The 20,922-nt window shown below is 42.0% G+C and overlaps 1 protein-coding gene and 1 pseudogene across 1 annotated transcript in view; one reads left to right on the plus strand and one right to left on the minus strand.

The window, feature by feature from the left end:
* Ptprm (protein tyrosine phosphatase receptor type M) overlaps positions 1 to 20,922 on the minus strand; it is a 709,515-nt gene that overhangs the window by 581,165 nt on the left and 107,428 nt on the right. The gene's annotated exons all lie outside the window — the stretch shown is intronic.
* On the plus strand, positions 9,621 to 9,969 carry LOC118573342 (annotated as a pseudogene).

A 20,922-nucleotide genomic window follows, 5' to 3' on the forward strand; every position in this document is an offset into this window, starting at 1 on the left:
TCACATTTTCTGAGACTGGATTCTAAACACAAACAGTGCATGGTATTTGAGAAACCCAAAGACCCAAGTTTTCTTTCAACTATGGCACACACATACAAGGTCACTTGTGGCTGCTGCAAGACACCAGGGAAGTCATTCTTCTGTTGAGTATCCTAACATTCACTCTGTTATCACTGAAGTCCAAGTGACCACCCAGAAAAATGGGTAAAGGATATTAAACATGAGGAATTCAAGTGGGGAAAAAAAAAAAACTATTTAGTTGATGTTCAAGTTTAACATTCCAAGAACTACAAAGAAACTTCCTTTGCTCCATTATACCAAAACTAATAATGGAGACCGTCAAATGCAGGGCTCTGATCTCATTAGACACAACACTATACTCTATATAGAGTACAGAAGTGAGACATTTAAATTTTCCTGCAAAGCGGAGACTCTTACTTCAAAGCATAGTTGAGTCTTTTTATTGGTCAGTTAATAAAGCAGCAATGAGTAATATACAGAGGAACTGGGCATAGAGAAGAGCATGGAGATGGAGGACAAGAAAAAAGGGATCCAACCACAAACCAGAAGACAAGGCAGGGGCCGGGTAGATGGTTCAGTAGGGGAGAAGCTTGCTGAACAAGCATGAGGATCTCAGAGTGGATACCCAGCACCCAAATAAATAGTTGGGTAGAGCCATAGATAGCTCTACAACCTCTGTGCAGGACAGAGGCAGCAGGATAGCTGGGGCTTGGTGATCACCAGCCAAGCTCCAGGTTCAGTGAGAGACCACATCACAAGGGAGTAAGGTGTGGTAAAGCAAGGCACCCAAATTCCTCCTCTCGCCTCTACAAGCACATGCCAGGACATGGCAATTCGCCTGTGTACACACACATGCATGGCACACGCTGCTCACCCACACTAAAAGCAATGGGGAAGGTAAAAGAAAAGGCAGAGAGGATGTGCACTTTGTGGTGAGACAAAGCATCATTGACAGCCACTTGGTGTCCCGTGTTCTTTGGGGTCCTCTACTCTTTACACAAGTTCATGACTTAGTTGGGTTATGATTTAGTATCTCCAAGTGTGTGAAGTCATTCTTCCTTCAGGCTGATGTAACCACCCCCAATAATACAATTACATATGATTCAGAACCATATTTCAGTCAGAAAACATAATTCAGTAAATATTTACAGATGCTTAGGCTGACTGCAAATATTTCCACTTATGTGTGTATGTGCGTTTTTATTCAGTCTGTGGGAACCACCAGGGCATTGATGATTGGTACACACTAAAACTGCAAAGTAGCAATGCAGAAATCAGCATGTCTGGAAATCAAATAAGTCACCTATCCAAGGAATGGAAGAAAAGCTTTCCAAGAGCATTGTGTAACTGATATTTTCTTAAAACAACATGCATTTAAACAGCAAGCTCTGTAAGATGGCAGGTCTCCCTGGAGGGCTCACCTATAGCCTGCTTTCCAGTATATTTGCACATGTTTATTCTGCTAAAACACCTTTTGAAAAGTGAGGAAGCTGCCAAAGTCTGTCTTCCAGAAAGTGCATATTAATCAGTATTTATCCCTGACAAACCTTACTCCTCCTTCAAGGGCAAGTTCAATTATCACCTTAATTATGCATTTACTCCACAGATACTGCATGTATACCTCCATCACTGGAGACCTTGGGAACACAATGCTGAATCACTCAAATTTGTCCCTCCAAAGACAAGTTCAATGAAAATCAGGAGAGGAGGAATGTTGAAATGTTATATGAGAACTGCATGACTGGCGTGGGAAATGGGGTACCAAAACTGGGGGCAGAGAGAGCCATCACCGAGGAGCTGAAATGTGAAGCTTTGGGCTCCAGTTCTCAGACTGAGAAAGAATATGACAGAGAAGGAAAGTCTTAGCAGGGTGAACCCCACAACCTATGACAATGCTAAGGATGAATGAAAGAAGGTCACAGGGGTCTTCCCAATTAGCCTGTGCTGTACACAAGGTATGCACTGTGTAAATAGCTGCCCTGTGGTATGCTGGGAGCAAAAAGAGATTGGATTAAAGGGCCATGTCTATTCTAGCATTTATTGGCTCTCCTTTGAGGCCAGGTACAAACCACACTTCTCCACTCCAATGACATAAACACTCCCCCATCTTCTTCTGGCAATTTTACAGTTTCAGTTTTAATGTATGGAGCTTCATCCATCTACCCAATCTTCTCAGTATTGTTTAATGAGACAACCTTTCTCCCAGTGCTTGGTCTCAGCATCTCTGATGAAGATCAGCTGCCTGGCTATTGATACAGATTGATTTGGGGATCCAAATCCCACTAGTTTCTATGTTTTTCTGTTTTGCCAGTACTTGGCTCACAGAATTATCACAATATTTTGGTTATTCAGAATTGCAAAGTTATGAAATTAATCTAAGTGTCAATGGGTGAAGAGTTTTGTAACTATCACACACACACACACACACACACACACACACATATGGAGTACTATTCAGTTATAAAAGTGATGGATATGGAAGACATTGTGTCAAATTAAGTAGGGGTATAGGGGTGTGTGTGTCTATCTATCTATCTGTCTGTCTGTTGATCTTATTCACTTGCAGAATTTTTAAGATCTGTCATAGAAGTAGTGAATAGAAGAGTGCAGAATGCAGAGATTAGCCAAAGGGTATGTCTACAACTACAGAGACAGAGTGAATGGTTATTGTTTACACTGCTGTTTTATTCTTCCTCTTTTGTTTTATGTTTGATGGCGCTTCTGGTGATGAAATTTAGATCCTCGGGGGGTAGATCTGAATCCCAGCCCAGGAATAAGTTTTGAGGTTCTGTTATGCAATAGAATCACCATAAATAATAATCATTTAATGTACATATTTCAGATGAGCTGTAGGTAAAGGGATCCTAAATGGACTCCTGCTGCATAAATACAGGCACATATCAAAGTAGGATGTGGTGGCACAAATGTGTATGAATGCACTCATTTTTTAAGTTACAAAATAATCCTATCCAAGGACCAGTTAGAGTAGACTTGAAAGGCTCAGGAATAAAGGGTATGTCTGAGGATGTGTGGCTGTAGGATGTAAGAAAGCCTTGGATGGGTGGGCAGTGGGCCTTGAGAGAACAAGGGTATGCTTAGGGAAGCTGTCTAGAGCAGAATTTATACAGAGAACATTTATGCAGGATGGGGCAACATGCACAGATTTTTTTTTAATGCATAGCTTGATAAAAGTTAGTTGTTAATGTTACAAGAGGAGATAAGAATTCTCCCCATCATACCACAATGTTCTTTTTTCACACTGTGCGGCAAGATCCCTATTCAACTCCCTGAGTGTACATTTCAACAAGAGGGAGCATGCAGTTTGCCTTCAACACCTAATGTCTTAGCCAAGGTTTCTATTGCTGCAACAAAACACCATGACCAAAATGCAAGGAGGAATGGGTTTATTTGACTTACACTTTTGCATTTCAGTCCATCACTGAAGGAATCCAGAACAGGGCAGGAACTTGGAGGCAGGAGCTGATGCAGAGACTGTGGAGGGGTGCTGCTTACTGGCTTAGTCCCCATGGCTTGCTCAGCCTGCATTTCTGTAGCACCCAGGACCACCAGAACAAGGGTGGCACCACCCACCATGGGCTGGGTCATCCCCCATGAATCACTTATTAAGAAAATGCCCTACAGGCTTGCCAACAGCCCAGTCTTAATTGAGTCACCTCTCAGATGACTCTAGCTTGTGTCAAATTGACCTAACACTAATCAGCACACCTGATAATCACATTTGTTTGTTAATAATTGCCTTCCATTCTTTTTAGGATTCAGAAAACATTAAAAAACAAAAAGAATTTTCAACGTGACATCCATGAGGAAATACATTTTAATTCTGTTTAAGACCTGGTGTCCAGGGACCTGAAGATCTAGAAAGCCTCCAGGTGGATGGCAAGCATGAGTTTCAGAATCCCTAGAAAATGACTTCATGGAGCTAAGTGGCAATCAGCTCTGTGATGATGCTGTGTTTGTGGCTATCCTTTGGCGGATTGCGTTCATTTCCCTCCAAACGAACCCACCCGGTACTCAGTGGCGATAAAATGGCACATATGGATAATGTGGTTCGCTGTGTGCTAACAATCTTGGCAGTTTTCCCTTTAATAAACGGTTCCAGATGTTAGTCCCAATAATTACGCCTGCTCTTATTCGGCTTTAGGAATGAAATACAGCTGCCACAATTCCTTGTCTGTGTGTCTACAGTGCATGTGCAAACAGTAAGCCACCACAGTAAAGGAAGTCCCATGGATGGGCTTTGCACAAAGATGCATGGAGGCAGAGTCAACCCATAGGAACAACCTAAAATGAAATCATGAAAATACCCAGTTCCGAAGTTCTCAGATAACCCTTCTGTGGCTCATTCACATCTCTACAGCTAAGGAAACATCCCTACACACAGCTATTTCAAAATATGCCAGAAAAGTGGCATAGCTGGGTAAAGTAACAATCTGTGATGTAGACTCAATTGGGCATCAGACATGAACGCACATATGCTTGGGGAACCTGCTACTAGGGAAATTGAAATTTAGATTGCATGTGCACAATTTCCAAGTATGTCATTAGAATCCCAAAACCAGGAGATGGCTCTCATTTTCCAAGGGCTTCGTTAGCAAAGGAAAAGATATTTTATGATGCCACTAAGAAATAAAGTAAGCCAAAATAGATCTGTGTCTCAGTGTAGGGACTGAACATTATACTGATGTGATTCCAAGATAGTTAATCCTGAAGTGCCGTGGACCTGTTACCACAGGCGAGCCATACTCTATGCCTGAGAGTGAACCTGCTTGCTGAGACACCATCACTGCAGTCACCTGGGGGCATTTACATGGTCATGCTGGAATTCAAACATTCACTATGAAAACCATTACAGTGATATCAAATGGCAACTGACATTAGAACATTGGAAATATCAATATTATACCATGCCGGTGTCATCCATGGCACAAAGAGGGGTTGCTTTCATAATAATGAATTCTACATTAGCAATTTAAGCAACACTCTTACCTACTTATAATTAAGCCATTGCGAAAGCAATGTGAATAGCTCTGTCAAAGCTCAGTGCTCCACATAAAATGTAAAATAGAGACATCGCTTTGCAGGAGTTTGACCATAAATGATGAGCCATACCACCCAAAGCACCTTAATACACAGCATAGCACCAAACATCACCCTTCCTATTAACCCACAGGAGGTAACAGAGCAGTTAATTCTACCTAAAAGAACAACAGTGTAGAAGACACCCAAACACGAAAGTAAATGAAAAAATAAACAACCATATGTCAGAGGCAGGCACAGGCATTTTTAAAGGACTAAAATCACAGAATATGAACAGAGAAAACAAATTAATTTTGGTGAACCTGCTAAATAACACGTGTTGCTGAAAGCTCTTAAAACTTTATGGAATGACTGAGAATATACCTTGGAATATACACACAGCACCTAACCATGGTCCACTGATGGACACAAGGAAAAGGGTAAAAACGTTCATGTGTCTGGCAGCCCATGCCTACAAACAAGGACAGGCTTCACTGTATTCTTGGAGACACGCCAGGCCACCTAAAGGGCCAAATTGCTTTCCAAATCAGCCAGAGGGCTGCTGAAACGGCTCAGCTGGAAAGGCACTTGCCACCAATCATGATACAGTGAGTTGGATGCCCGAAACCCATGTGGTAGGAGAGAGATGACTCCTGCAAGTTGTCCTCTGATGTCTACATACCTTGGCACATGCCTGCGTAGGTACAGACAGACAGACAGACAGACAGACACACACACACGTAGAGAATGAATGTTAAGTAAGCATCAGTCTGGCATTTTAAACTACATCAAAGTTAACACAAAGAACCTGGGACCCTGTGGGTCCATGTGTATCTTTAACAAGGCTCTTGGCTGATGGGATACACCACTTCCATCAAGTCGAGCACACTGTTAGCCTCTGTATCCTCATCTGCCAAAAGGGCAGATCCACAGCTCCCCTTCTCAGGCGCTGAGTTACAAAAATAAATCCTGGGCCCACAAGCAGCTTTCACAAAGCCTTAAGTATCTCTATAGCTCACTCGCTGGCTCGCGGGCTCTCTCTCTCTCTCTCCCCATGTGTCTCTCTCTCTAGCTTTTTAATGTTGATTTTGTAACTCCTCTTTGAGCATGGATCCTACCTGTCCCCATTTCATTTCTATTGCTGTGATGGAATGTCCTGAACAAAAGCAGCATAGGCAGGAAAGGGGTTATTTGACTTACAATTCCCTGCTGGAGGACAAGGCAGGAACTTAAAGCATCACACCCACTGCTAAGGGCAGAGAGAAATAAATATATGAAGGCCTGCTTGCTTTCTCATGTCCTATACAGTTCATGAACACCCACCTAGGGAATGGTGCCACCTGTAATGGGCTGAACTTTTCTACATCAGCAAGCGACCAAGTCAATCTCTCGCAGACATGCTCACAAGCTAACCTAATCTAGATAAATCAGTTTGTGTTGAGTTAATAAAAACTAATCAGAACACGGACTTTTACAATAAACTTGTCATAGTAAGAGCCAAGAATACATTCATGCTTTTTTGTTTCTTAGCCCTGCTCTACATATTGAGTGCTGCTATGGAAAGGCATTTCTTCTACTGGATCCATTAACTGTCTGCACCTGGGCCAATTCAAGGCTGTTCCAAAAGCTCTCCTCCCCATGAGCAAGAGTTGTCGCCACACACCATCAGCAATTTCACATGTTTCATGAAATGGAAAATGACTTGAGAAACATGAGACATATGGAATTTATTGAGACTGTAACCCACTCTGCTCACTCTTCTATTCTAGGGCTGGCGAGTTCTCGGGTTGAAAGGCCGTGAACAGAATATAGGAAAAGCAACCAGACAGAGGCTTCTCCACACACTGGGGAAGAGTTATCCAAGAATGACAGCTCCGATGCTCTGTGATCACTTAGGTCACTCCTGGTTGCTTAATCAACATAGCAGAAAGCTACTGCAACCCCAAAGACTTCCTGGACACCCCCCTGCCTAGGCAGGAGTAGTGAGGATCCAGAGCTCTCAGATCTGGCATCACCAAACACCTTTCTCTAACCCTTTCCAGTGTCATCAAAGACCCACCCACCACTTTCTTTCCTTCACCCTCACAGACATATCATCACCCTAACTCCACCTCCCCACCTCACCTGATCTCTGGATCTTCACCTTCCAGCCCAGTGCAGATGCAACCTCCTCCAGGATGCCCTCCTAGCTTTTCCTTAAATAAAAATATTTTCTTCTTTAAATAGTCTTCCAAAAGGTGTCTATATTCTCCTTTATTCTAGAGATTTTTTTTCCTGACATTATACATCTCTTCCATTATACCTTGGCTCAGACCTGGAGCCAAGATCTAGCATGGGACATTACACAAATACATACATACATACATACATACATGTATGTATGTATGTATGTATGTATATATGTATTTGTGGCAGAAGACAGAAATTGCAGTGAATGTTTCTAAGTTTGAGGCATGTATTATTGACCACCATTGTAGCATATATTTGTTTATTTCAGCTCTTTGGCATTTCTGTAGTTTTAGAAAAGGAGAACATTATGAAACAGTAGAAAGTTTAAACTTTGGTATTAAATTTCCTGGGTTCCAACCTGATCCAGTCATTTAGTAGTGTGTAAACAATTGATTTGCAGTAAATGAGGCAGGCATGAAAGCATGTGACAGTGGTTTTCATCTAGGGTTGGCAGAAAGTGGAGTAAGATCGTGACTGTGGAGTGCTGGTAGAGTTAAACGTGTTTTATTTTGTTTTGTTCTAACACATTCCTATGGGAAATAGTTCCCTCATCATACAATAAGAAAAGCAATGTCAAGACAGTCTGTCCTTCATCTCAGCCACACTCACCACACCACTCATGTGCACAGAATACTTACAGTGTATGAACGAGTACCAGGCAAAAGAAACCTGAGGAGATAGTGTAAACTCAGTACCCCCAGAAAAAACACTAATCAAAACTTATAAATGATCCCCCTAAATCTTCCTGCTTCACAGGACTTTGGAATTCCCAATGTTTTGTTTTCAAGCTCTTTTTCTGGCTGTCAAACTCTCAGGCATCAATGCTATCCCTGGTATCATGAGAAAAAAATAGAGACAACTGGACTCCATTTGACTATAACCCAATAAAAATAGAAGAAGACTTGGACTCACCCAAAAAATGTAAGAGACAATGGGGATGACTCCATGAATCATTTACAAATTCCTAATTTGTTTTGCATAATTATTCAAAATAAAAATATTAGCCTTTAATAATACCTTGGCAGCATTTTAAGCTTCCATGAGTACTCTTATCCATACTTTTAAAAGTGACTTAGTTTCATCAGGCTTGGTCAAAGCCACTACTACATGGTTTGAATATTTAGGAGTGTATGAGTTATACAGTCTCCAAAAAAGAAGCAAGCAAACAAAAAAAGTACTTAATGTTGTCTTTGCATTCCTAGGTCAATGTTCCATAATCCATTTATTCCCAAAACATCAACTATTCCTGTTAGAAGTCAGGCTCTGTGAGATTAAGTTATGATCAAAAATGTCAAGGGCTAAGGATGTAGTTCGATTAGCAGAGGACTTGTATAACACATACAGAGCCAACAATCCTGGCACAGGATCATCAGGGAATGGTAGCTCACACCTGTTAACCCTACCATTGGGGATGGGTGGGGAATGAGATGTTCAAAGTCATCCTCAGCTATATAGCAAGTACTAGGGCAGCCTGGGATAAGAGACTCTGATGGAAAACAAACATTAGGGCAATCTTCCTTTTGAAAACCTGAAGTTCAGAAGAAGATTCAAGTCTCAAACAACTGAAACATTTTCTAAACAATATAAGTTTAAAGTTTTCTTAATCAAAATGTGGCATCTAAAATTATTCTCATCAAAAAAAGGGGGGGCAGTATTTTTCTGGGTTGGAGGACCAGACCATTGAGACTTACTATTACTGCATTATTCACATTCCACTAACATTCCAGGAAACAAAGAATTCAGCATATAAATTATATAAATCATAGGCTTTATTTCTTTTTGGATCAGAAAATAATTACAAATTTGGAAAGGCTCATGAAAGCCCCATATTGACTCTTTAATTCTGAGCACTTTGTAACTGGAGAAATGCTAGGCATTTCCCAAGGGCTCTAGCAAGGCCCTAAGAGTTAATGAAGTTCGTAACAGCCATTATTTTACAGTACTGAGCACCATAGCATTCACAGACATCCTTCAATTTACATATGCCAGGAGGATTTCTGGGCTTTCAGACTTGAAATTCTGAATAGATTTTTCTCTTGAAAATACAGATTATGCATATAATTCTCTGGAACCTATTAAATGCTATATTCATATTCACTTTTAGAAGATACTTAATAAAACATATGTGCCAAGAATAGAGAAGCCTGAGCACCAAAACACACAGTCCCCAAGGATGCAGAACTCTGAGTCTAGGGGGCAGAGACCCATAAGTACAAGTGGGTTTAATGTAGTGCACTGTATGATAGCACAAACAGTACAGGACAAGACAATACACAAAAGTTCAAAGGTGTTTGCAAGGCTCTCGGGTGCTGTCCTGAACCTAAGATAGGAAGATGGTGGCCACAAAGAAGACAAAGGGTCAACTCTAGGCTCCAACTTGTTATTAACAGTGGAAAGTACATTCTTAGATACAAACAGACTGAAGACAATCAGACAGAGCTAAGCAAAATGGGTTATCCTCGACAACAACTGCCCAGCTTTGAGGAAATATGAAATAGAATATACACCATGTTGGTTCCAACTGGTGTCCATCACTACAGTGGCAACAATATAGAATTGGGCACAGCATGTAGAAAATACTGCAGAGTGTGAACACTGGCTAGCATGGACCTAGGTGATTCTGATATTATTAGAAGCATTCCAGAACATACTGGTGATAAGAAAACCAAGGGAGTTCTTTAATAAAATGCCAGAGCATGTTTAAAAACATGTTTGTGAGCTAAGCCTGGAACATAACTACAGTTTAAAATGATTTTTATGTAGTTTTTACACTTTCTACATGTACAAGATGTTCATATTCATTGCCTTGACGCTCTCCGGTCTTCCCCCATTCCTGCTCAGTCTGACCATTTTTCCAGCTAGTCCCCTTTTCCTTTCACAATCTACTTTACAAATGTGATTCTGAGCTGGGTGGTGGTGGTGCACACCTTTAATCCCATCACTGGAGGCAGAGGCAGGCGGATCTCTGTGAGTTCAAGGCCAGCCTGGTCTACAGAGCTAGCTCCAGGAAAGCCAAGGCTACACAGACAAACCCTGTCTCAATAAAACAAAAACAAACAAACAAAGGTGATCCCGAACAGAACTCCCTGATTCCACTGTAGAAACTGTACTTCTGGAGTCAATGCTTGTCTGGCTGGCCTTTGTGAATCTGTGTGGATTCACATTTGCTCTTCTAGGCACAAAGAGCTACACAAACCTGACCGGCAGATAGACAACCACCTCTGAGGTGGTGTCTGTCTATTGGAACTCAGGATTCACGACTGAGTGAGATGAACATCTACAGCTTTAAACTAAGGTCTCAGGCTAGGATGGCAGATCACCTGCTTAGTGTATGAAAAGCCCTGGGTTTGACACCTAGAACCACATCAATAAATGGTTTTGATTGCTCATCATTTAGCAAATGGCTCCCTTCCTTAAGTTTTTGTGGTGTCTGATAAAAATACAAAGAGCCTATACAACAATTTCTTCATATTTTATATATTTATGTAACCAATAAATACACACACACATATACTCAAGGCATCAGAATATGAAACATAATGTAAATTGGGTTACTTGGCAATTATTTCATAGGGCTCTTCGCAATGGAATGAAAGATAAAGTATAGGGACCTATCACCCTCACGGTGGTAAATAGTTTTTAGGAAGCTAAACGAAGTGTAAATAACCCATATCAACTAAATGAATTATTTTTAAACCATGAAAAGGGACTTCCTAGGAATCCAAGTTTGATGAGTAGAATCAATGGTGGAAAATGAACAGGGGAAAAGTCACTGTCTGCCAGCAAGCAACACCAGAGCAGCATCTGTTTCCTGACATTGGTCTGTAATTTTTCAGTGGAACACTGTCCAATTTCAAGTCAACATTTACACTTTCTGGCTGGATTCCCTCATAGAATATAGCCAGCCACACACACACACACACACACACACACACACACACACACACACACACACACACACAGTGTTCACAAATGAAAAGAGCAGCACATGTCTGTAACCTCAGCCCTGGGGAGTTCCAGGACAGCCTGGGATGTATAGTGATACCCTGTTTCAAAAGCAATGTTAGCAAGAGGCCACAGCAAAGCTCCAGAACAGGTGGGGATTTCGATCTGAAAACTGTTTGTGAAGCATTCATTGTATATGAGTAAGGAGACTGGAATCATTCTTTGTGTGTGTATGTGTGCGTGTGTGTGTGTGTGTGTGTGTGTGTGTGTGTCTGTATGTATGTGTGTATGTATGTATATACATGTGTATGTGTGTGTTTATGTGTATGTATGTGTGTGTATGTGTGTGTTTATGTGTATGTATGTGTATGTGTGTATATCTGTGAATGTATATGGGGGGGCAGGGAGAAATTTAAATCTGCCTTCCAGAGATGAGGGTGGAAAGACAAGGAGGAACACCACCACCATGTGATCAAGGGCCACTGTGTCCCTTACGAGGGCACACACACCACACATGTGGCCCTGAGCGCACTCTCTCTCCAAAGCCCCTTTTTTTGTGGTTGGCTATTACACTGCCCAGAACTCAACATATTTTCAGTTGCCACATGGCTTCCTCTTGCTTAACCTGTCTTCTCTGCAGTAAAAACATTTTTTCAATGATATTGTTATTTTTTTCAGTTCACCTTAATTACGCTATGGCTCTTACATGGCATTTATACTATAATAACCTATATCTCTCTTATTTTCCTCGTTGTTCTAATAATGTTGCTGTAGAATATTATTTTAAGGTGTGTAACTTTTGTTTATGTGGCATTTGTTCAACCCTGTGAAGCTGTGTTACTGTGCCTGTCTAAAACACCTGATGATCTAATAAAGAGCTGAACGGCCAGGCAGGAGAAGGGATAGGTGGGGCTGATGGACAGAGAAAATATATAGAAGGAGAAATCTGGGAGAAGGGATTGAGCAGCCAGAGGAGGAGGACTCCGGGGGCCAGCCACCCAACTACACAGCAAGTCATGGAGTAAGAAAGATTTACAGAAGTAAGAGAACAGGAAAAGCCCAGAGGCAAAAGGTAGATGGTATAATTTAAGTTAAGGAAAGCTGGCTAGAAAGTAAGCCAAGGTAAGGCCGGGCATTTATAATTAATAATAAGCCTCTGTGTGTGATTTATTTGGGAGCTGGGTGGCGTGCCCATCAAGAAAGCCAAAAAACAAACAACATAATGTCCTTAAGAATGGGATATGCCACACTCACACTGCAGATCAGGTTTCTATGACAGGAACAGAATAAGTACTTCATGACTAACTCTGAAAAGTGCTATGTTAGAAGTTCAGGACAGAGCACTATGCCGATTTCCATGTAGTCACTAAGATCTCCCCCCCATCCCCACACCCCACAGTTACCTTGGCTAAGGTTTTCTTCTTGCACCACAAAGAAAAGAAGCCACCAAGACAACAGGAGCACTGTCCTCAAAGGGACAGCTGGTTTAGCAGGTCGTTCTGCACAAATCTGTTCTCATTACACAGTTCACCCTCCAGGGCCATCCTTTCCCACCCACTTGCCCATGACCAACTGGGCTGGGTGTTGTGACGAAGGTCCACAACACAGACGATGGTTGTCAGGAGCTGCAGAGATGGGGTCACTGGTCTCACAACCCCCCTGCACTAGAAGTGCTTGGGCTCCTCCATTTCCTCAGTTCTTAGGCACAAAGTGTTCTAGGCCTTCCTGATTGACTCTCTCTTTACACCCCACACTCGGAGTCCTCCTGAACCTCATCACTCATCATTCACACGTCAATGTTCCCAGTACCCACCCTGTCCATAACCTTTGTAGAAACAGGAGGATAGTGAACGTCCATATGCTCAGGTTCAACCTATCATGTACAGAAAACTGTCTTGTAATTTTTCTTTTCTACTAAACAAGGGAAGCCATTTGTTTCCTTGATACTCTCTAAGCAACAGAGTCTAACCGCACTTGCAGTGATTCACACCATGCCAGCCACTGAGCATCCAAAGATGACTTAAAATACATGGAAGGATGTGCAGAGGCTACCTGCAAATGTGACATGATTTTCGGTAAGGAACGTGGACATGTGAGCTATGTGAGGTCAAACCTGGAACCAAGAGTTCCACAGACACTGAGAGACAGTTGTGGGAGTCTCCCACCTCCAAGACTGGCAGAAGGTAAAACTGAAAAGAAGCCTCAAAAGCTGTAACTGTTTTCCTCTGCCTTTCCAAACAGACCTTGACTTTGAGATTTACTCTCCTTCCTTCTGGGGATATCCAGGTCCTGGATGGTTACTGTCTTTGGAATGCTGGCCCCTGCAAAGAACCAGGTCCTTGGACAGAGCTGCGTGTCTGGGCTCTGTGTGAAGGAACAAGGCTGGAAATCACCAAACTTTCCCAATATCTGCGTGGGAAAAGGCCGATACAGGTCTTCAAATGTGCCACCCACCAGGCTGGGAAGTGACTCGGGCCGTAGTATGTGTGTGACCCAACAAAATAGGATACTATAAACCCAGTTTGCCTGTATAAGGCACTTCTTCTGGGGAAGAATTTTTAAGTTTTTGAAATTTTCTTATAGTCCCTTGTTCATGCCTCACACAACAGAGAAGTTCCTTGGAGCAAAAAGTAATTTTAGTCCAACTCCATTACCGTAAAATCTACAGCCTAGCGCTAACGCCCATTTAAAGGCATCATCATTCCCAGAAAGCACAAGTATCTTCTGCTGCCGACACATACTCTGAGATGTTGAGATGTGCATTCGAAATGGGAAGTTAAATTATTCCAGGGAATAAAATTATCATTAGGAAAGTTTCCTACAGCAATTACGGTAGCAGCAGATTTTTAAATTATCATCTAACAGGCTGCTGATACCAGATAAATTAGAGTAAATCAAAATAAGATTAAGTGTGTAAATAAGGGGTGGCTTCCATGTCACTGTAAGTGTCATTACACGGACTAGGTTTTGCCCAAAAGGAGAAACGTTTGCCACAATTGTCGTTTTTTTTAATTTCCCTCCTGAATTACATGCTATTTTTGTTTCCTTGTAAGAGCACAATTAAATCTTAGATTTTCAGTTCGCTCACCAACAAAAATCCCATTTGTCTATTTATCTGTTTAGAATCCTTACACACTGAGAATAAAATCTCCACATGACCTAAGGAAATGATCTGCTCTTGTCAACATTACAGCTTCAATATTTCAGCCCCTTTTTTGCATCTAATAATAAAAACTGGTCAATGTCGTTCCCCAGGCATGCATGGAAATTTTATTTTAAGACATTTATTACAAGATTTGTTTAGGTTATAAACCACGGAAGAAATCATTCCAAAAAACACAGAAGCAATAACCTTACTTAGCAGAAGTTCGTTCTGTAGCAACGGATACTTGTTTGACAAAGCAGTTAAAGATCCCTCCTAAACCACGGCTTCCTTCTGGAGCTCTCTGCTCTTTGATGTCATTAACTTTGGCCTCTTTTTTTTTTCCAATCTTAAATTAATTCCCTGGGAAGCTTGCAGCAGGTTAGCCGGTGGAGGAAGGGATTAAATACAAGGGTTTCTAAAGACAAGCAGCTTTTGACTCAATGCTATTACCACATGATCACTTACACACAAACTCTCAGACACCAAGCATGTTTATGTGAGACACAAATATTGTTCATTTTAAAAAGCTATTATCATGCAACAAACAGAATAGGGATTATTTCTGTGGTTTGTATTCACTTTACGAAGGAGGGCACAAAACCATGTGTTTGGTGGATTTTTTTTTTTTTTGGTTGTTGTTTTTAGGGTTTTTTGTTTGTTTTATTTTCTTTTGCTCCTGTATATCTGCTTAAGGGTTTTCTTTGGGGGTTTGCAGGTGGGGGTATCAAGTTTCCACTGAGGTGTGCTAAATGGAATCTTTCCATACACATAAACATTCAACTAAGAGTATATGTGTAGAATTCACTTTAACATGGGCCTTTTCCCAGAAGGAGACTATTGGTTCCTGTGATTTAGGACAGCAGTTGTGTAGAAAGAAAACAGGATTCTTGAAGAAGTATGCTTTCACCATGCATTTTTCAGAACAGTTCTTGAGGCAGCATTTGAAGCAACAATGGATACTAGATTGAATATCAGATTTCTGTAATAGCCCTCCCCCACCTTCAGCATATGCCTCAACCCCTTGCTGGGTAACAGCATCCCTCCTGAGTCCCACTGACAGGCTCACTGGAGCACAGACTTGGGGATCCCGCCCTGTGGACTCTCCCTCCTCCAGAGAAGCTTGGGGTCATTAATAATGTGATAAATGGACCAAGACTCCAACTCCAGTGCATCTTTCTGCTGCCCCTAGGCAGCACTTAGAAGCAGATCCGACTCCCTTAAAATGTCCGAGGAACTCTCTCAATCTTGATTCTATATCTAGTTTTCTAACCTACCTCCATGTTTCCAGGCTTCCTGTTATCTTCACAACTTCTTTTTCTGGTGTAAGTGAATAGCGGTCCAATTTTACTACTTACAGCTAAATAGCTTACCTGATACACGTGCCCTTTCCTGAGATTATCTCCGTGATAAGGTAATGGGCATTGACTCCACTTTTACTATTATGTGCTCTTCCTAGAGATGAATTATTACCTGACCTTCCCTCCTGGCGCTGAGAAGTCCTTATAGGCAAACTCCAAGGAAATCAGGAGCCTTGGGAGGACAATCTCTAAAGGTTTTACTGTCGCTGGGCAGTCCCTGGATCTGGTAGCTGATTTAGATAGTCATGCTTGCATGTCCTTGTACATAAGGCACTTTCTAATTTGTGACCTATAATCTCAATTATATTTGTAGGAACTCTGTGACCCATTTTCACAGACTAATTCTCATCATAAAATGAGCAGTGAACCGACCCATAATATGTCTCCATCTCACCTGCAAAACACACTAAGTCTGGACAGAAACAGGTCTGAAAGCCTTGAACAGTACTGGCCCACTTCCTACATTTCCTAACAGGTTTAATCTCAGAAATCCTTCGGGGCATCAAAACATAATGCCCACACAGTAGCTGAAGCTCCTGCCTATAAATGTGTGATGGCATCTCTCAGCTTTCACCCCAATATCTAGCTCTGGGTTTTTATTAATAAGACCATTTAACAATTCATCTCACATAAATGTCTTAAAATCAAATCAAAATAATGGTCCCTAGTGACTTTTCCAGCATAGTCCACACAGAACCAAGGACACCGGAAAGGACTGAGATGCCCCCAGTGATGGAGGGAGTGCTAAAAACGTACCTGCCCGTCTGTAACCGCCACAGTCTATGGAACTGGCCATATGATAACGTAAAACTCCTGTGGTTTGCATATGCTAATTATTCCAGGCGTAATTGTGACTGTGTTGTGATTCTGCATTGCTGATCTGGGAGAATGTAATCAGAATCCTTCTGCCCTCCTGGTAAAAACGGAAGTTTGTACAATCAATACAAAAATTGAGATAAATGATACAAAAAAAATTGGAATGAAATTTTCACACATCATCCCATCAGTCTCACTTCCGGATACGTAGTCAAGAGAATCTAGGTGAGAATCTCAGAGAGAGCAGCACTCCCAAATTCTTTCTAGAACTATTCCATTGGCCAATGCATGAACTGATGGGTGATGATGGGTAAATGAATCATAGTATAATTGGGGACACAACAAGGCCTGATCAAAAAAAAAGGCATTTACACACACAGCAGGAAGTAAAGGCAAACAGGGCCAGTCAGTCTCACAGGACCTGGGTTTTTAACTCTCACCGAAGAAAAGGCTTTTGTCACATCACAATGCCCGGTAGCCAAGGTAGTGGCATCCTGTAATGCCTCAGACCCAGAGGAAAGTCCTGCATCACAGTCATGGGACCATTTACATCTGAAAATTCTAAGCCTACCCCAGCCCCTACTGTCATGTCACTTCAGCAAACCTGAGGTCTAAAGTCTAACAGGTTTAGTGTCTGCACATGAAGGTAACTGCCTGTCGTCAGGAGGGAGTTGACTTGGTGCGTGAACCTTAAAAAGTGTCTGAGTTCTTGCAAACAAATAATGCCTAACATTTCAAGCTACATTTTACAGCTAACTGAAAGAGGCCGTCAATTCCATCAGCCCTGCCATTACAACACCATGGGTCTTTTTGAGGGGCATCCTTAACAAATAGTGCAGCTTAAACACCCTCCTCTGTGAAAAGCACAAAACGAAGCGGAGACAGTACAAATCGCATAAACAATTGTCTCGTAACCCAAGCAAGTGAGAATAAATCAGGTAGAGCCTAATAAAAGTCAGGAAGCAGAACTGAGTGAAATTTAAGGTGCTACAGGCTTTCTTCTTTATTGATATGATTTTTCAAGAAAAAGTTGTAACATTGAATACATGGAACCCGTGAGTCTAAGTAAAATTACCAGTTAGTAGGTTTCTCTGTCCTAGCTCCTTAGACATTGCTTTAGAATACATCTTTATAGGGTTGGGGATTTAGCTCAGTGGTAGAGTGCTTGCCTAGCAAGCACAAGGCCCTGGGTTCGATCCTCAGCTCCACAAAAAAAAAAAAAAAGAATACATCTTTATTCAAGATATCGACTACATTTGTTTGCAAACAGAATAGCTAAGTATATACAGAACTAGTTTATAATTTAACAATGGAGACTCAAGAATTCAATCCATTAGGTATGATGATGGATCTCTAATCCAACCCCAGGACCCTGGAAGTTGAGACAGGGCTGCCTTCAGTATGAGACCAGTTTGATCAATATGGTAAATTCAAGAACAGGAAAAGCAACTTAGTGAGAGTCTGTCTCAAAAACAAAAAGGGGTTGGGACTGTGGGGAGCAGGGGAGAGCACTTGCCTAGTATTCCTGAAACCCATGATTCTATTCCCAGTTCAGCAACAACAACAACAACAACAATCTATCAACTGTGATACTACCCAACTCCTCTACTTACTAGCTGTATGATCAAAGACTGATAGATAACTTCAAGTTCCTCTTCTGGGAAAGGAAGAATTGCTACTGGAGGGTGGGCCTGAAGCAACACACACACACACACACACACACACACACACACACACACACACACAGTGCCAACCACCCCTGTGCCTGCCCACCTACAAGCCTCTGCCCTGAAGAGGGCTTTTCTCTCATCTTTACCAATGCTCACTTGGGGCATACAGCATCCAGAAGACCTCTAGGGCATCTGTAGGCCTCCATTCCTACACCAGCCCACCAGAGTCACAAAGTTACCTGTCTCCAGCCATGGGCATGAGATAACTGCGCATTTATACTTATTAATTATAATATAATGTAATTATATTAAAATCCTTCTGAGTTGTGACTAAAGAAATAACTGAGAAGCATTCATGGGGCTACAAATTAGCAGCATTTGGCTAAAATGGCAATACACCCAGGAACCAATCCTGAACAAAAATCAGGACATATTCTAAAGAAAGAAATATACCATACTTTAATTACCAAACACAGGAAGCGGGAGTATTGAGCATAGAGAGACATCAAATCAATGCTAAAATCAAAATTATAAGACGAGAACTAGATGGCACGTGCACAGCCTGGGCATTAATCAGGCTCCAAGCTCCATAAACCAGCAGTTACTAATTTGCTCATTAAGAAAACAGCTTTATGCAAAGTCCTGTTGGTATGCACTGAGCAGGCATCTAGAAGCCCTTTTGGGTAGCTCTGCTCACTTGGGCAAGCGACTTGAAACTTCACCCCCTTCACCTTCCTCAACAACAGGAGAGACAACCTGAGTGCATCCCCACAGTTAACTGAAGACTGGATGAGACAGTGCACAACAGCAGAGAGGAAAGACATGTTAAATGTACTGAAAACATTATTCAGGTGCTTCTGAGACCCATGCAAAATCAGCAGAGTTGAGAGGGACATCAGAGTAGATCAATTACTTCTTAAGGGAGTTCCAGTTCTCTGCTATTCCTTTGACCTCTGCAGTCTATACCCCCACACCTTCCCTTGACCTTAGCAAGCATTCCACCATTTACTCTAATGCCCAAATGGGTCTGCAGCAACTGAGAAAGGAACTGGGGGTGTGAGAGCCACACTAACCACGCAAGCTGACCGGGCTCATGATTAAAAATGGCAAGCTGAGCCAACAACCCAGGACAGGTGTGGCCAGAGACAGACAAGAGCAGGGAAAAGAAGAGTGGCCAACCCACGTGCATCTCTGCAGGTGGAGGAGATTATATCCAGGGTTTTAACATGGAAGAGAATGACCCATTTTAGTATCTTCTATGAGGACCTGCACTACAAAGCCGGTGTTTCCCTCTCCAAGCAAAATGATGACTTTCCTGGGTAAAGCATTACAGAACTATCTCCGGAGCATGTATCAGCTCCTTGTTCATGTGCAACTACACAAAGGAGATGTATAAGCAGCCGGGAGCAGGGCCTGGTGGTGTACATTCCTAAGGCGGAGGCAGGTGGATCTCTATGTTTTTGAGGCCAGCCTGGTCTATAGAGTGAGTTCCAGGGCCCCTGGGGCTACACAGTAAGATCCTATTTCAAAACAAAAACAAAGGGCTGGAGAAATGGTTCACTGGGTGACAGCATGTACTATGAAGGCAAGGAGACCTGAATTCAAGTCTCCAGCATCCATCTTAAAAGAGGGAGGGAAAAGGTAGGCATGGCCATGCATGGCTGTCATATCAACATTGGGAGGCAGAGACAGGGTGAGCCCCAGGGGCTTACTAGCCAAAACAGAGAGAGGGCAAGGTTCAGTGAAAGACCCTGTCTCAAACACTAAGAGAACAGAAGAGGAAAACTCCCAGCATCCTCCTCTGCTCTCTGCTTATGTGTACCCCTGGGCATACATGTACCTGCACATATCACACACACCACACATTAACTAAACCAAATGCACATTACTACTATCATGTGGGGACAGTGTCTCTATGTCTACACAAAATGTCATCTCTCACAAACATAAGGCCCAGGGATGCCATTCCTTTATATTCCTACCCCATGACAATAGATTTTTATTTAGTGTTGGAATGTTTCAAGCATTGATCAATGAAGAATTCACAACACACGAAGTCCCTTGGAGACAGAAACCTTCCTTGAATACTGCATGCTGCCTGGAGCAAGCTGTTGCTCATATCACTGCCCTTCGGCTTCAGGGACAGAAGGGCCATTATCACACTACTTGGACTCATAGGTGGAGCTACTGTGCCTTCATGGCTCTCCTCCAAGCTTCATGCCTCAGATTAGAAATACTGAACATTTATTACTTCTATTAACTACACTTCAGTAAATGGACAAATAAAGCCTCCCTTCAAAGTTAAGGATTGCACAACTGTCTTCCTTATTTGAGGCACACAATCATAAGCTTAAGTGGGGGAAAAAAAAAAAGCTTAATTAGATCTCTGAGAAAACAAAAGACTTCCAAGCTCTGATCTGACAATTCCTTGTTAGCCATGCTTGGACTAAACCTGGAGATATATGTGCAATATTTCATACATAAAATAAAGGAGAAAGCCTAGTATAGGAAAAGGGATTCATTCTTCCAGAAATCTATATAATATGCTGCACAGATTTAACGCATGAGTAATAAACTCAGAGCCCTCAATAATGCACAAGTGCTACATTAAGGAAAGCAACCAAAACACTTCCCTGAAGTGTCATATGACCCAGACTCAAATTCTGTCTTGTTCCCATGTTGTCCATTGACCCCTTCTATC

This window comes from Onychomys torridus, chromosome 23 (assembly GCF_903995425.1).
Source record: "Onychomys torridus chromosome 23, mOncTor1.1, whole genome shotgun sequence".
NCBI classification, from domain to species: domain Eukaryota; kingdom Metazoa; phylum Chordata; class Mammalia; order Rodentia; family Cricetidae; genus Onychomys; species Onychomys torridus.